This window comes from Mus caroli, unplaced genomic scaffold (genome assembly GCF_978045245.1).
Source record: "Mus caroli unplaced genomic scaffold, Mus_caroli_1 scaffold_7, whole genome shotgun sequence".
Lineage (NCBI taxonomy): Eukaryota > Metazoa > Chordata > Mammalia > Rodentia > Muridae > Mus > Mus caroli.
The window spans coordinates 45,112,037-45,130,525 of record NW_028227262.1 but is presented as its reverse complement, the minus strand read 5'-3'; the positions used below and the strand labels follow the sequence as shown (position 1 = coordinate 45,130,525).

The 18,489-nt window shown below is 37.1% G+C and overlaps 1 protein-coding gene across 7 annotated transcripts in view; it reads left to right on the top strand.

Annotated features, from left to right (window-relative positions):
* Chl1 (cell adhesion molecule L1 like) overlaps positions 1–18,489 on the top strand; it is a 204,733-nt gene that overhangs the window by 8,894 nt on the left and 177,350 nt on the right. Inside the window, exon 1 of one of the 7 annotated variants that reach the window (XM_085840208.1) lies at positions 5,472–5,490. The exons of the other annotated variants lie outside the window; for them this stretch is intronic. The gene's annotated coding sequence lies outside the window, so the exon portion shown is untranslated. Of the gene's footprint in view, positions 1–5,471; positions 5,491–18,489 lie in introns of those variants that run through there. 7 annotated transcript variants of the gene reach the window in all.

Genomic DNA, 18,489 nt, shown 5'->3' with positions numbered 1-18,489 from the left:
TTGTTTAAATTGGAAACTGACATCCGCACACAAAATCTTTTGAAAGCTATCTTCTCTTTTCCTGTTTCACCAGTTATAAGCTGAGCAGAAGAACAACATTGACCGTCCCCTTCAGTGGCAGTTGGAGGATTAATGAGCTAATATTTGTAAAGTGTTTTGAAGATAAAGGTGTCAGCTATTATTATTACTAATAAACCATTTTTCTCCAATGTAATTTTGGACAGCAGCCATTAAAAACCCATTACTGTATTTAACAGTAAGACAATCTGCTACAGCCTAGTATTTACTACCTCAATTAAGGATACATTCTGCCAGTTTTTGTCCCTGCAAATACAGAGCTGGTGAGAAAGGATAGAAAGCTGTGGCCTGTCATTTCCTGTCTCTAGAGAAAGCCAGGCTCTGTCCTCCTTGAGAAACAAGTTGGGATGCACCTTTGTTTTTGTGGTTTATAAAAGGAATGGATCATTAACTTCTGGGCTTTTTACCCATCTGCATCTGTATTAGGGTTTATTATCTTTGAAGGTTGAATTCTACTGTCTTTTTCATTGCTTGGCACTGATACCAAGAATGAATTGGACTCATGGGCAGTTGCAGATATGTTTATGCATGAGAGGAGGTTGTTGTGCAGTATTTATAACATAACTAAGCTTACAGTTGAGAAACTGAAATAATTATGTATTTGCTCCCAGTCCAAAAACATTTAAAATGAATTTGAAGGCCTTGAATCATATAGACTAATTTCTTAAATGTGTAAGCTATCATAACTAACACATGGTATTAAACCCAATCAAAATATATTTAAATCTCTATAAATGTCCTAAAATTCAAACTCATATTGAGTGATATAATGATTTATCACATATTTCCAAAAGAATTCTGACTATAAAACAATTATTTTAGTATAGCATATAAAATATAAAATAAATCAGTGAGTGCATGGGTGTCTGCCCAAGGTCAGCAGCAGCTACCTATGCGTTATACAACCATCCTGGAATTTGAACGGAAGAATATAATTTTCTGAGAAAAAAATCATTACTGTATAGCACAGAATTTTATTATGAAAATCTGTCCTCAGTCAGTATTTGCTTTTATTTTGAAACGATTTGAACAAGCACAATCATCAGTTTGGTTCTAGTAGACGACAATATGTGCCATATTTAGTGGTTGACAGGTCAGTCTTACAGGCTTGTTCACAGAGGAAAGAAGTTACACTCAGTGTCCTTCCATCAAGAAAGAGAGCTTTGCAGTAAGGAATGGGATAACTCAAAAATCATGTGGATAATGATCCTGAAGTTAACATTACCTCTTAGAGTGCAGTTCATTTTCTGAAAGTCAGGTGGAACAACTCTTTCCCAGTTCTCTTGCTGTTTAAATAAGACGAAATCCCTAACAGAATAAGAAACCTTTTCCAAAGAGTACATTTTAGACTCAGTGCATTAATAAGTATACAAAACGGGTGATATTGTTTGCAGGCAGGACACTCCATTGTTCATTGCATATAAGGTGAACAATAAGGTGAACTGTGGCATATGTTTTAAAATTGATTCTGCACATGGAGAACATGCTGTATAAACACTGTCCCCATATGATTGACTTCTGAAATCAGATTTACTCTGTTCTCATCTTTTGCTTTGATGAACTGCACATAAATAATTCACCATAGGACTTGAGATAATTTAAATTCAGGGGATAGTAAAATGTTTGGGGTTTGGAGTACAAGGAGAATACTTAGACTAATTGTCTTTCTAAAGAGCAGTGCATTGAAAAATATAGTAATACAGGCAGGTAGGCAGATAGACAGCAGAATGACTGCAGGTCTGAGAAGAGACCAGACCCCCATGTTAGAATGTGGATTGTGTCCTTTCTGGTAATTTTCACAGGAATAGGGGTGATGACCATATTGAAATGTTTCCTTTATTGGTTCGCAGTTGGCTATTGATAGAGTTAGCAGTGAGTGGTTGTTTAAGGTGATCAATAAAGACTTTTTCTCGTTGGTCATTATTAAGGATTGATGGTACAGGGGAGACACGAATCTAGGCAAACAAGCTACCTTACTTCTGGAAATGAAATTACTGTAGTTAGTGGACGTGAAACAGTGCAGCAAAAATAGAGGAACTTTACAAAATAGCATGGATCTGGCTAACAGATATACACTTTTTATATCTGATTCTTAGGGTATCATTTGGGAAATGAGCCAACAGTTTGTCACTGAGAAGAAAGCTTGGAGGGAACTTATTATAGTTGTATTACTCAGGGCCCTCAAGATAAAAACTTATAGAATATGTTTTCTATTTATATTCACACATGTATACACCCATGTAATCATATATATGTGGATAAATTATATATATGTATATATATATATATATATATATATATATATATATATATATATATAATTTATCCAAATGTCTTTCATGCTGTGGTCCAGCTAGTTGAATGGCATAATGGCTGTCTACCAATGCAAAATCCAAGAATCCTGTAATTGTTCACTCCGCAAGGCTGGATGTCTGTTAGTGTTCAGTCAACACTAGAATCCCAAAGAAGTATGCTCCAATGCCAGGGAAATAATAAATTTGCCAGTGATAGCAAGAGCAAGCAGGCAAAGAGAGAAAGATTTCTACTTCCATGTCCTTTGCTTCCAGAAAATGTGGTCCAGATTAACAATAATCTTCCCACTCAAAAACTATGGATTAAAACTGGGTTTCCCAATATAAAATTATTTAATTTGTTAAAAAAAATCCCCTCAGGTATACCAAGATACATGGGCTTTTGCTAGTTCCGGATATCATCAAGTTGACACCAAGAATTGCTGTAACAAAAGTCACAAGTGGAGTTATTAAAAGATAATTCTCAAATATGGCCATTTATCCAGTTATGTAGCATGTGAAATGACATTTTCTCACCTATCTGTTGATACATGCCAAACTATTCCATAAATCTAAACCATGAAATATCTTGTTACTTTTTGTCAGGGCTTTAGGCAGAACTCAGTTGAGTGACTATAGGACAACACTGTGTTGGTAAGGGGTTGAGTGGATGGGATGGTAATCCAACATGGCTTCATTCTGTGTGATGTTGTGGCAAAAAAGACCACATAAAGCCCACATGGCCCTGGTTACTTTTCTTGTGGCTGTTTCTGTGTCAATATTCTTTTCATGACAGCTTAGGGTCTTAAAAACACAACTTACAATATCACCTATTTTTCTAAAGACTAGGTTTGAAAAAAAAAGTCAAGATTCAGTGAAAGAGCTTATCTATCTTCTCAACGTCAGATTCTAGTAGATAAGATAGGGAGAAATGGAAAAATAGGAATGTTTATGAACAGATTTATAGAACCAACTACTATGTACTCTAGGTAGATTGATTTACAGTAAGGTGGTAGAACCTTTAGAAAGTAGGTACTAGTTGGAGGCCCATGGGTGTTTGAGTAGGTGGCTTTCAAAGGAAAAGGAGCACTTGGCCTCCCCTCTTCCTCTATCCATTGCCTGCTGGCCATCAAGAAAGCAATTTTACATTGCCACCTAGTCCCCACTCTTTAGAGTCTCATTGTGACAGGGCAAGGGGTCGAACCTCTGAAATGCAAGCCAAATAAACCTCATCTCTTATAACTTTATTATCTTAGCCATTTTGTCATATTGACAGTAAACTGACAAACTATCTCCTTTGATATATTTATACTTATTATTCACCACATGGTCAGTTACATAAAAAATTAAAAATCTTCCAGGGAGACACTGCGTTCTAGGGGAGCATGATGTTCCTTGCAATATACCCACTTCTGTTTTTAAGATTCTTTTTCTTTTGTGTGTGTGTGTGTGTGTGTGTGTGTACACATATGGGTGGCAGTGTCTGTAGAATACAGAAGTAGTTTTGAGCCATCCAGAAGACCCATCTCTCTATCCTCAATCACTCACTTTTCATAAAGCTTAAGACCATCAGATTTGAGAATAGTAACATGCCAATAATTTTTGAGTTTTGGCAAAATTGAGACTATCCTGTTTTGTTATGGTGTGTGTGTGTGTGTGTGTGTGTATGTGTGTGTGTGTGTGTGTGTGTGTGTGTGAGAGAGAGAGAGAGAGAGAGAGAGAGAGAGAGAGAGAGAGAGAGAGATTTATTGTTATTTCATTGGACCTTAGGACTTCATGCCCTAGAGGTCATGCTAATATTCTGATTTACTTGCCATAAACAGAAGAAAATGATAGGCTCTGATTGTCTTGGCAAAATCACTTGTAAGATATTACAGTACATTTCCATATTCGACAAGTTATGTTAATGACAAAGGCTGTGTACTCTACTATGATTCATAAGATGTCTGTGGCTTTTATCTACAGGGAGCAGCAATGAGATGAGATAAAGGGGCCCTGTGTCAGCATGAATACTGTAGACTAATAATCTTGGGTTTGACAAGATGCTTTGATTCTTTCTCCCAGATTTGTTTAGATTCATCCCCTCTTTTATTCAGTTCTTTTATAAATCTCTTGGACTTGTGAAAAGTATGAAATCACTTAGCAGAAGGGCCATTTACACTGAATTTCACCTGCCAGAAACTGAGAGACCTGCTGCTTAGGTTGACCAGGGTTGCTGGACTCTACTGGGAAGAGAGTAGAGAACAGTTTCTCTTTTCCTTTCATGGCCATGTAACCACAACAGAAAGGGAAGTAGGCAGTTTGCTGTGACATGATGATGAGGAGGAGGAATTTGGCTATAGGAATATCTTATTTATAGCTTGCAGAAGCAGTTATAATAGAAACAGGGCTGATGTGTGGAGCCTGGTTGTAGAAGCACAGAACAAGAAGCAGACCCAGGAGAGATAGCTCAGGGAGCATCTTTGGATGACTCCTTTTCCTTCTGATGCCCTTTGATTATAAAGAAGTACAATCGTGCCCAGTAGATGCACATGCCTGTGTACTCATGGACCTTTACAATGTTGTCTACCTAAGTCTTGTTGCCACCTTCTTCTTCATGTGTTGCTCCCTTTTTCTTTTATATTACAGATTGTGTGGGGGTATCATTTTTATTATGCTAAAGCTTTGACTTACCTATCATAAATACAAGAACATGATAGGCTATGATTGTCTTGGCAAATCACATGTAGGATATGAGTATATTTTCATATTCCACAAGGTATATTAATGACAAAGGCAGCATATGTAATAGCAAAGTACTATACTATTGTCAATTCTATTTTATATTGGCTATTAAGTTCCCTTTAAATGGAAGCCACCATGTGAGTGTATCTTTATAAGCAAGAGCCTCAGAATCCACAGAACTAGCAGGAGTGTGCCTAGAACAGGCACTCACAGGTTATCAGATTTTTTGCTTTATTTTCTCAACAGGTCATCTTGACTTATTCACACTGTCAAGTGACAACACACCTCTTGAATCAAAGAGAATAAGTGATGGTTTTGAGGGACTGTGATTCAGAAACAAAAATTTAGATTACTGTGAAAGAACCATTCCACTGGAGACAAGATTTAATAAACAAAGGTATGGATCAATGCATTTGCTAGACATTTTGCTGAAGGCAGTACATAAATGTCTTGCAACAAATCTGGGAAACCACTACTACAAGACTGTGATGCTATTTAAGCTACCTATCTGCTAAGTGGATATATTCTAAAAGTTTTAGTAGAGAGTCTGGAAGGTATTAAATAAAACACAGAGAAGGGCAATAAGTGGCTATTGTGGGAACTAAAGATACCACAGGGTAATTTTGACGTTTCATCTGCACCATTCCAGTTCTCCATGGTGACCCTTTTAATTCATCCCTTCCGTTATAGGATCTGCAGCATGGCACATGAGAAATCTACAAGTAATATAACCTTACAGGAGTATGCTTCTCAAATGGGTTTCATTTTCAGATGATGAAATAACACTTGTGGTGAGAACTGCCTGAGGGGCAGAGTAGTAGAGAACCACAGTGAGTTTCATGTGACAATTCCTCTCTGGCTATTGGCATAGAGCATATGATCTCCAATTCTTCCAGAGTCCCTTTTGACAAAGTGCAGTAATTTTGCTATAGCACAGATCACTTTCTTCTTGTTTTGCTTTAGCAACTTGCCATTTTCTGGCCTTTGAAATCACCAAAATACCTGCTTCTATTTTCTCCTTGACACAGAAATTTAGCTGCCCTTTCAACTGTTCTGGAAAATTCCTTGTTCGTTCTTCCAATTGCTAGAGCACAGCAAGTCTCACCAGATTTCTGCCCTGTATAGCCTCTCCTTACCACAGCCTAAATGCCACTGTTCAAATCTCCTTTCTTGCTTGTCATTTTGACAAGGATATCACGTATTTCCTGGAAATCTCCCCTGGCTCCCCACAGTTTTGCTGGCCAAGTAACTGTCACACTTGCTTTCCAAGTAAAGTGGTACTAGGCTTCATTATTCTTCTCTGCATCCTTGTATCCTTAGAGACCCTGTAGCACAACAGCCCCCAGTCCCCCTCCTCCCAAGCTTCTAGTTTCTCACACAGACTTTATGTGTTTTTCTTTATTCTGAAGTGACCAGTCATTGGGCACTAGTTCTCTAAGATATGCTACTTCAAACTCTTTGTGTAGCTTTTTTTATCACCTGCTATAGTTTGACCTGCTCATTGAATATGTTTGTGTGTGTTTGTGTGTATACATACATACATACAGACAGACAGACAGAGTCTTTGACTGATTATATAGGTATACATATAGGTATAGGTATAAATATATTTATTTAAATGTAAGTTGTATTTCACTAGTTAAAGTATAACAGTCATGTCACTAGCCAGCAATGAAAAGTTACTACAAACATTAATAGGATGGAAGTAGAGAAACTCACCACATTCTAATTAGATTCTTCCATCTGCTACAGACTTGTGCTTATGTTTTCTCTGTCTTTAATACTCAGGTGGTTTGTATATTTTAATCCTCATGATGACAGGCTAACTCATACCAGAGACCTACAGTCCTTTGTAGTCTATAAGGTGGAGTGAGGATTTGCAGGGATTGGCTTTCCTGTGATGAACTCACTGATGTCTCACACAAAGCACATGCTAAGGTTATCACAGGTTCTGTGATAATGCAGGCAGAAACGTATAACAAAACAAGAAGGGCCAAACCAACCAAAGGGTGCTTAGAGTTAATTGTGAACTTGACAGAATCTAGAATCATCTAGGAGATGGGCTTCTAGGCATTTGTGGGCAGGGGGGGGGAGGGAAGGGGTGTGCATCTTGATTACATTAATTGAGATAAGCACAATGGGCAGCACCACTATCTTGTCAGAGTCCCAGAGAATATAGCTGGAGAAAGAGAACTGAGCAGCAGAGTGCATCCATCTTCTTGCTCTCCTGACCATGGATGTGATATACCAGGGGCTTCAGTTCCTCCTGACATGGTTTCCCACCATAATGAGTTATTCCTTGTGAGACAAAATAGACTTCCCCCACTCTTAAGTTTCTTTTATCGAGAGAGTTTATGTCAGCAATGGAAAAAACAGCTAAGTGAACCCCTAGGAGTCCATTTTCACACTCCTTTCTTAACTTGTTCCCACATTTAATCATTAGATGAAAAATCTATGGTGATCCTAATACATGAAAAACACCGTCCTTACATATGAACCCCAGAAGGAGTTATATCCACCTGCTGATCCCAAGAGACTTATAGTCACCCCCAAACATGCATCCAGGAAGTATCAATATGAGTATTGTTGCCTTTTTTCTGAGTCTAGCACCTACCTGATGATAAAAAGTCCAGGTTTAAGGAAGCTGAAGCTCTGGGGTATGGACTCAAATAGCAGGCAGGGTAGAGGGTGAGGATGAGATTGGGACAGTCAGATAACCTAATACAGGCATCTGAGATAGAAAACTGTTACCTGTGTAGTGTTCAAAGGGACAAGAGAAGAGGTTCACATTTTAAAAGCAGAAGGAATTTCATTTGTGATCTGCCTTTTTTTAACCGACAGCTAATTTTTTGAAGTATTTATCACAGTGTAATTTGATATCCTTTGATAAAACCTTATGATGTGGTAAAATGTGAGATGTGTATAATTTATACTGTAGTTGTGAAAGGTTTTACCCCTGTTTCATAAAGCTAGAGCCTCTCTAAGTTGGAGTCAGGTCAGAGAAACCAACTGGGTAGAGGAAGGCTTTCTCTAAGGCATGTATGGCAAACTCAGGCTTGTTCCCTCCATTGACAAGATGCTGAATGCAGGGTTATTCATTCCATCCTAGACTGCTGATTCTAATAACCTACTGAAGTCCATTTCAGTTTTGAGATGATCCTGAAATCATCTGTTAACAGAGAAACAAACAACAAGTGGATGCTCACAGTCATCTATTGGATGGAACACAGGGCCCCCAATGAAGGAGCTAGAAAAAGTACCCAAGGAGCTAATGGGTTCTGCAACCCTATAGGAGGAAGAACAATATGAACTAACCAGTACCCCTCAGAGCTTGTGGCTCTAGTTGCATATGTAACAGAGGATGGCCTAGTAGGCCATCAATTGGAGGAGAGGCCCTTGGTCTTGCAGAAGATTGTATGCCCCAGAACAAGGGAATGCCAGGATTAGGAAGCGGGAGTGGGTGGGTTGGGGAACATGGGGAGTGGGTGGGTTGGGGAACATGGTGGTGGGAGGGTATAGGGACCTTTATGCCAAGATCCTCCTAACTTCTGCTTCTGTTTGTATAAATCTTTCTTCAAAATTCAAGTGTAGCTAATTAGGATATTTTTCTAAGATACCTTTACGCTGTACACCGGAATGTAAATATTTTGGTATTGACCGTGGAAATAAATAATAGGATTGGAGCTTTTATATACTTCATTTTAATAAAATGTATAACTGAGTTCTTTCATTTTATTTATTTGGAAAATATGGTTATAGTGCCTACAGTATGGATTAATAATAGAGTCCTTTGCATCTCAAAGTGTTTTGAATGAGAGATATATGTCCATGAATTGTGTGGAATATTCATTTATACCTTTTAATACAACATGGTACTTATTCTAGCCTCAGAAGAAAGGAGTTTTTGTGTTGTAGGGTTTGAAATCAATTGTCACATATAAGTGAAGTATTCTACCTCTGTCTTCTGAAATGACTCCTTGAAAATGAATTATGTAGAGACAGTAACACAGTTATTAAAATGTATTGTTTAAAGACAGGGCAGTTGAGAAGCTGAGCCTCTAAGCATAGAGTGTATCTCTTTCTTTCTCTGTCTCTGTCTCTTTCTGTCTATCTCTATCTCTCTCTATGTGTCACACATGCACACGCACACACACACGCACACACACACAGAGAGAGAAAGAGAGAGAGAGAGAGAGAGAGAGAGAGAGAGAGAGAGAGAGAGAGAGAGAAAGAAAGAGAGAGAGCCTCTAATTCTCCAGTGCTGAGTACCGTCTCATAGGCTGTGCTTCCTCCTTAAGATTTCATCAGCAAAGTGAAAAATTTCCCCAAGATTGTCAAGCACTCAGTCTATGCTTACTAGGAGCAAAAAAATGACATCTTTTTCTTGGCCACACACTAGGTGATTAATTATAGGATGATTCTGTGCACTGAAGCATCCCTGTCATAAGCTTATCACTTGATGGTTGAAAAGGGTGGATATGGTCTATCAAGTGATTCAGTTACTTGCCATTTTACGACTTCCAGATTGGTGTTCTGCCTTTCTTTCTTTCTTTCTTTCTTTCTTTCTTTCTTTCTTTCTTTCTTTCTTTCTTTCTTTCTTTCTTTCTTTCTTTCTTTCTTTCTTTCTTCTCTCTCTCTCTCTCTCTCTCTCTCTCTCTCTCTCTCTCTCTCTCTCTCTCTCTCTCTCTCTCTCTCTTGTCTGTCTTTTGTCTGTCTTTTGTTCACTTCTACCGATTTCAAAAACGCTTTATTTATTGGTTCCATTAATTCGTCTGTTTATTCATCATTTGGAAATTGGTGAAATAACTATTCTAAATGACACTGGATACTTTTAGGATGAGCTGAAAAATAAGAGTATAGGCCTGAAACTTATTTACTAAAATAAACCAGAAAATGTAAACAAAATGCTATGGGAAATAATGCTGAAACTCAGAGAAATGAAAGAAAACAGATGTATTTAACGTCTGATGATTTGCAGAATCTGTAATCTCAGTGCCTAGCGAGGTGAAGCTAGATCAGGCTGGTTTGGGCTTTAAACAAGAACTTATGTCAAAAAACAGAAACACAAAAAGCTCTGGTGTCTCAAAGGAACAAGTTTAATATTTTACAGAAAACAGTCTTAGTGATATTAAGAGTTTCTATTCACTTAAAGAGAAATTGTTGTCAGGCACACAAACGCCATGCCTATAAGGCAGTGCCGTGGAGGCTACAATGGGAACACTGACAATTAGATGTCAGCCTGGTATATCTACTTGCTCCTTTTAAAACCTGGGTTAAAATGTAAGATATTGTCACTGATGTCAGCATCTGGGGATGAAGGTCAGTTGTAGAACCTTGCCACACATGTGGAAGTCCCTGTATTTGATCCCTTTTATGTGGAAAAGTAACCAAGCAAAAACCTCAAATAAAAACCCTGAAATAGTTGTACCTCTAAAGATATCTGATACAGTTGTAAATTATATATATATAATTTATATATATATATAATATATATTATATAATTTATATATAATATATATGTATATATTCTTATATTTTCAAGTTTGATCTTCATTGAGGACAACTTGAGCAAAAGCAAAATCTCTATGTCTGTGTATTCTTCTTCCTATGATCAGGAGAAGTAAATGGATATATCTTTCATGAAGCTTATGAGAGTCAGCTTTGAAACAACAAAGGCCAAACCACAGCTTCGAAATCATAGATGCATTCATCTTTGTCCAAACTTTTCTCTGTAAAAAAAATAGGAGAGAAACTATAGAGATGGTTCAGTAGGTAAGCACACTCGCTGCTCTTGCAGAAGACTGGAGTTTAGTGACCAGGACCCATGTCAAGAGGCTCACAACAAACCTGTAACTCCAGCTCTACAGGGTCTGATATCCTCTTCTGGCCTTTCCAGTACCTGTGTGCACATCCACATGTGCATATGCATAGACAATAACATGAAAATAAAGAAAAAATTTAAAATACTGTCAGATAGCTTGTTTTCTCCTATAACTTTAGGAACATATCACCTTACCAGAAGGACTTGATCTTCCAAATTTTCTGCTAATGCCATCTGTCCATGGCATAAGCAGTACATTTGGTCAACTTATCTTTTTGTAAGCACTGATATCATTGATCAAAACACACATGCACTTTTTTTTTTTTTTAGAAAAGGAAACTGAATGTTACCACTTTTTGTTGGATTTTACAGATTCTATATGGATTGTTCTTGCTTAGTATTGATTTATATGAATGTCTAACAAAATTTGAAGCTAGAATGAAACAAGGCAACACAGAAAGAGACCAAACCAATTTCTTCTTTGTCAGGATTTTCGCCAGAGTGGCGTATGATATTAAATCACCTGGACTTATTGTATTTGGATTTCAGCAACCTTTTATATATGTTTGTGTGTGCTCCATCTGCTATGAGCTGCATGCACTGAATAGAAGTTTGAAAATCTGCATGTAAAGGAAATGTTAGTAGCTTGATTTTCCTATTTCTTTAGCCCTGTGTGCATCCAGAGGGAGGGCACTGCATTCTGTGAAACTCTTGACTAATATGGTTTAAGCAGATTCCTGCTGGGAAACAGCATTGTCACATACTGAAAATAAATGTACCTACAGGAATATAACTGTGCTCTCAGGTAGAAGCTAGAGAAAAAAGAATTAATACCCTCAAGTGAAGTGTGTATGTGTATGTATGTAGCTTAGGTTTCATTCATTCATTCACTCATTCATTCATCAAATATTTATGGATCCAAGACTAAATCCCAGACACTGAAAAACATTGTGAGGAAGATAAATCTCTTGTCCTCCTACAGTTGCTTTCTCTAAGAATGTTAATAAATAAATAAAGACATAAGAATCATTCCAGGAAAGAAACAAAGGCTCATGAAAGAGAAAAATTGGAGGCAAGTAATGAAAAAGATTCTCTCAAAGGAATCTCTCTGCCTTTTAAGCTAAGCCAGAAAGGAAAGAAAGCAAGGAGAGTAAGAGCCAGAAGAGGAGAGAGGGAGGGAGAGAGAGAGAGAGAGAGAGAGAGAGAGAGAGAGAGAGAGAGAGAGAGAGAGAGAGAGAGTATGTGTGATAACTTTCCCTTTAGAGTTGACAGAAGGCTAGAAACTATAGAGTGATGAGTGTGGAATCACTGGCTAGTAGTGTGTAAATTCAGAGTAGATGGGAGTGGGCCACATTATTTTAAAGGATGACAATATAGATGAAATCTTCTGTAGAAAGTTCAAAGAAATCTAAGAAGTCTGGCAAATCAATGCATTTTATGTTTAAACAACAGCAAATGTACCATGGACATATTTCACAAAGAGCAGATTGCTCTGTTAATGATGAGACTCAATTGGTATTCTACAGTGGCAATGAGAAAGGCTGAGATAAAAGCTTGATTGTCATAAAGAAATATTTGTAATCAAAGCTGTTGCTATTTCATTTAGTGTTCTTATATTAAAATAAGGCAGTCTCAATAAAGAATGTATATTGTGAATATTGTGACTTACAGCCATTGGATACAGGAAACCTTTATAAGAAATGTGGAGCAAAGGAAGACTTGTGAAAGGACAGAGCTTTAGTATCTGTTTCCCAGCTCTTGACTTGCATAGTCCATAAGTGACCTCACAGAGGGCCCAGTGTTGTGCTCTGTAATATTTAGCAAATCGCTGCCGTGGATGAGAATAAACTCTTAAGGAAAAATAGAAGGGATTGGTAGAGTGTATTTTGTACTCTAATTCTTAGAGAAGCTGTGAGTTACATGCAGAAGACAGAAGATATTTTTAATCTGTTTGTTACAAGTATGATAAGTGTTGATTTAAAAAATGGGACAATGACCATATCAAATGAACATTAGATTCCTTCGTTTTTCTAGTGCACTCATGTGTATCATGCCTTCTTTCCAGTAGAAATAGTGTATCATTGGAAATGTAATTGAGGAAAATATGTAATAAAAAATATATATATAAAAAGAAATAGTGTATCTATAGCTCCTTTTCTACTGGGAAACTTAAAAGTTGATATATTAAAAAATAAGTTGTGTTGATGTCAAGTCAAATTCCTATGGCTGGTCTGCTATATTAGTGATGTTAAGTGTTGTCAAATATATAGCTGAAGAAAAATCAAAATTCAGGCATTGAGTGTTAACTTTAAAATGATGGTATTCATGACTTATGTAGAAATTCCCACAAGGAACAAAGAACAAAGGCATTACCTGAAGAAGTACTTTCTGTTCAAACTGAAACATAAAAACACAATACACTGGACAAATAGGTGAAAGGATGGAGCACTTTCAGATAAAACAAATGTTAATGATGAACAACATATTAGAATACTCACTATTCTATGTAGTCAAGGCAACAGAAGAAATCAAAAACAGACAAAAACTACAGAGGAGCTACAGAGAGGCAAAGTATGACTCATCCATCTGTGGGATACCATTAGACAACCAAAAGGAATAACCTACAAGCATATTCAGCTATTAAAAGAACTTTCCTAACAAGGCTAAATAAAAGTTTAATTGTTTGAAGTCATTAACGTGCTATTCTATTAAAGGCAAGACTGAAAGAAGAAAAACAAAACCCTTATTATCTAGGACTGACAGATAACAAGAGACTATTAATGTAGGGATGTTTTTATAACAGTTTGTTTGTATAAACAGTATTTGCTTTCTGAATTAAAGTCTGTTTGCTTGCTTGTTTGAAACAGGGTCTCATGTATCACAGGCTGGCCTTGAACATGGTCCATTGCATGTGCTACCTACTGGATAGATCATGGCCCAAAACCTAGGATTTATGCATGCCCTTGACCAACTGAGCCTAGGTTTTACTGTTTAAAATTGATTACATGGGCTATATGAAAATCTTATCCCAATCCTCTAACTTAAAAAATAGTAAGCAGCCATTTATCGTTTATTGGGCTGTAACAAAGATCATACATGCTACTGCATGTCTAAAGACATCGAGAATTGAACATGTACCTGTGCTGGTGAAGTGAGAGAAAAATGAAAAAAAAAAAGACAACTTTAAGAGCTAATTAAGTTTGAAGTATTTGTGCCATGTGATGCCCAGAAACAAGAATTCAAAAACAGAAGAAAACTTTGAATATATAGCTGTATATAATGATTGAATATTTAACACATAACATACTAATTTATAACATAACATACTTAAGAGACAAACATCAAATATGTGATTTTATTTGTCTAAATATAGATTTCAAATATATTGAAGGAATTTCACATGAGAAGTTTCAGATTGCTTTTTGTAGATGGTGCTTACTATGAAAATTTAGTAAAGCTCAGATAACACTATTAATCTTTACTGAAAATATGAAAATGAACTCATCATAAGCTAAATTACATTGGATCTTTTGGTATGAATAAAAGAAATAAAAGATGTAAAAAGAAAATTTTAAGAAACTCTTGTACTTCATTAAATTAAGATCTAGAGTCCTGGGGTTGGGCATATAGATAAAACTCTTGCTGTGCAAGCATGCAGACCTGAGCTTGTATCCCCTGCATGTGTAGAAACAAAAATATAAACAAACAAAAAATTCTGTCCTGGATTTCCAAGCCTGTAACTCCAGCTATGGGGCATTCAGACAAGAGGATCACTGGGGCCTCCTAACTGTCAGCCTGTCTCCAGATTCAGTGAGAATCCTTGTCTCAGGAGAACATGGTAGGCATGGACAAAGGAGACCCAGTGCCCTTCTCCAGCTTCTGCACACGCATGCTCCATGCTCAGCTGCACATATATATGTACATCACACCTCCACACCTGCACACCTGCACACTTGCCCACCCGCCCACCTGCCCACCTCCACATCTCCATATCTCCACACCTCCACACCTCCACACCTCCACACCTCCACACCTCCACACCTCCACACCTCCACTCCTCCACTCCTCCACACACAGAAGGTAAAAAACTAGGCAACAAAGGAAAATGTATAAACATACTGCAATTCTAGATCATATTTTAATCATCTTTTTGCATTTTAATATATTAATAAAAAAGCTGACATCATTGCCAAGTAATGTTTGCACTGGTTAGTATATGTCAGTTGTGGAAGCATTATAGGAGAAGATTAAGACATGCTTTCATGTCAACTCCAGAGTAGGTACCATGCCAATTAGAACAGAAAACTTGTATGTAAAGTACCCTAAACTTATTCAAAGGCTTACTCCTTAGACCTAATAGATACTTCATGCTTACCATTTATAATACCATGACAATATATGAAACTATTCTGGGGAAGATGTGAACAACCACATACTTACTTGCCCTACATAGCGAACTCATTACACACCCAAATGAAGGTACCACAAAAGTCTAAATTGGTGAAACAATGAGTTTTATTGTGATTACTTATAAGGATGTGGGTGAGTTGTTGCTTACAAAAGCAGAAAACACTCATAATGACATCAACAAAAACCAGCCTCAGGACAGATAACAAGCTCTTGAAATCTCGAACATACTGCAAGATGTAAAGGCAGCGTATCGAGTCTGAGAGTATTTCACTGAGACGGCTAAGTTGGTCTCTGCCTATTCTAAGGAGCTCAGCTTATCTGATAGTGTCTCCAAACAGTTCTTACTTCTCATAAAGACTGAAAAGGAGGGAGGGACTAAGTGTATCTTATTGGTTTCAGAGACTTTCTGAAGGTTTTGGGTTGTTGACTTGCTGATTTTTCAAGGACTTCCCTGCAGGATTCACTTTCTTTGGGAGCATTTTTTGTCTTATATGCTTTCCTACAAGATGGGCTTTTTTTTTTCTATAAGACTTAGCTCTACACAGCACAGTTGTAAAATGCTAGGCAAGTATCAAGTCAGTTTCATAGTCAGCATGGTCAATAGACTGACTTTTAGCACTCCAGGAGTTAGCATATACACAGGGACTTGTATGTCATAGTTTGTAGGATGGTAGGTAATCTTACCAGTGCTCTCATCACGTTCTCTTTTCACTACACTATAGACAAACATGCTATGGAAGTGCTAGGTAAAGTTATTTGTTTAATATTAAGACTAATATGAATATAAAAGTGATAGCTAACTTATATGATTTATTAAACCACTCTACCTTAATATTTATTGACTTAATTTGTGAAAATATTTTGTGCACTCAGTAAAACTCTAACTGCCTTTGTAACTTTGTAACATAAATCTGAGTTTTAGACCTGAGGTTTTGGTAAAAGACAACATAGTTTTAATTTAGACTTAAGACTTACACCATCTTCTTGTAAAGTAAATAGAATGAAGCCAGTATGCACCTTGTTTGAACTCAAGAGATGTATAAAAATTGTCCCGAAACTTTAAGTGTAAATTTCTATGCTCACATCCTTACTAAATGCCTTCTATTTGTTTCTGTTGTTTCAGTAGACAGTTATTACAGACTAAATATCCTAAAGCCTATATAATTTGTTCTCTTACCACTGTGAAGGTCAGACGGCTAAATGTCAAGCTGTCTGTAGGGCTTACACTTGTTTTCCTGTGTTTACTGTGTGGAGTCTGTTCCTATGCCTATTTTAGCACATAGAGGCTGCTTGTAAGCCTTGACTGTGGCATCATCTTTCGTTTCAATGCCAGGCAAATAGCACCTTTCAATGTTTTTCTTTGTTTCTGCTCTGTACCCATATTAACCTTGCATAGTCTTGTTCTCCTGTAAACAAACTTGAGATTGCATTGGCCTTATTCACATGCTCAGAGTCAGTATCATTTTAAGATTCCCCAGTCATTGTATCTCATTTCCAAAGTTGCACCTGGTGTGTAAGATAACATGTCCATAGAAGCCATGAATTGAACATTTTGATGGTCATTACTTCATTCAACAACATCACTCTTCAAAACTCTTTTCAGATTGTAACATATACACACTCAAGTTACCACTTTCACTATCTCATCTCAAACACAATACCTAAGTGAAATTTTACAGGAGCACACAACTGCACTAGAAATGCACATTAAAAAACCAATGTGTTCTAAAGGTTGACTCATGAAGCTAAAATAACTTGTGTAGGTGGTTATACCGTTTCTTTTGAGAACAATTTCCTATTCATAGTACGGTCAGTTTTTACAGTAACTACTATTATTGTAAAAGGTATAAATAATAAGACCAATGTTAGAACACTGGCCCAATTCATACATGAACTATTTTTAAAATTGTTAGAACAGTGACTAAGACAAAGCACTTGCGAAATTTGTGTTTGCTGAACTTTCTGGTATTATTGGATCCATGTTCAATTTTAAAAATCTTTTAGCTCTAAAACTTGAAGAATTCAGTGGGAAAGTGGTCACTCAGTAAGTATAGAAGAACTGTCCACCTATAAAAGTACAAATATTTCTGCCAAGTTCATGCCAATAATGAACAACCTAAAGCCATCCCTACTCTTAGAGAGCATGCATTCTGCTATGATAGGTAAACGATTAAAAAGGGAAAGTATGTACTATGGTGGAAATTGTATTGGCTCTCATTTGTTTGGTCTCTAAAGTTCTAAAATTAGTATCTTTGAAGCTTGAAAATGAATACAAAGTATAGAGCTATAGATAGCTCAATTAATTCTAAAGAGTGCATCTATTTCTTAGAAAATAGCTCATATCTTATATCTTACAATTTGCAAAACACATGAAACTCAAGAAGAACGAAGACCAAAGTGTGGACACTTTGCCCCTTCTTAGAATTGGGAATAAAACACCCATGGAAGGAGTTACAGAGACAAAGTTTGGAGCTGAGACAAAAGGATGGACCATCTAGAGACTGCCATATCCAGGGATCCATCCCATAATCAGCCTCCAAACGATGACACCATTGCATACACTAGCAAGATTTTGCTGAAAGGACCCTGATATAGCTGTCTCTTGTGAGACTAGGCCGGGGCCTAGCGAACATATAAGTGGATGCTCACAGTCAGCTATTGGATGGATCACAGGGCCCCCAATGGAGGAGCTAGAGAAAGTACTCAAGGAGCTAAAGGGATCTGCAGCTCTATAGGTGGAACAACATTATGAACTAACCAGTACCCCGGAGCTCTTGACTCTAGCTGCAAATGTATCAAAGGATGGCCTAATCGGCCATCACTGGAAAGAGAGGCCCATTGGACTTGCAAACTTTATATGCCACAGTACAGGGGAACGCCAAGGCCAAAAAGTGGGAGTGGGTGGGTAAGGGAGTGGGGGGGTATGGGGAACTTTTGGGATAGCATTGGAAATGTAAATGATGAAAATACCTAATTAAAAATATATATATAATTATTTCTTTATTATTTTTATATGGATGAGTGTTTGCCTAAAAAAAAAAAGAAAAGAAAATAGCTCATAAACAAATATTAAAGACAAATCAAACAACACAATTCAAACACATAATACACAATTACAAACACCCTTGCCTCCCAAAACACACACATAAATAAGCAATTCTTATG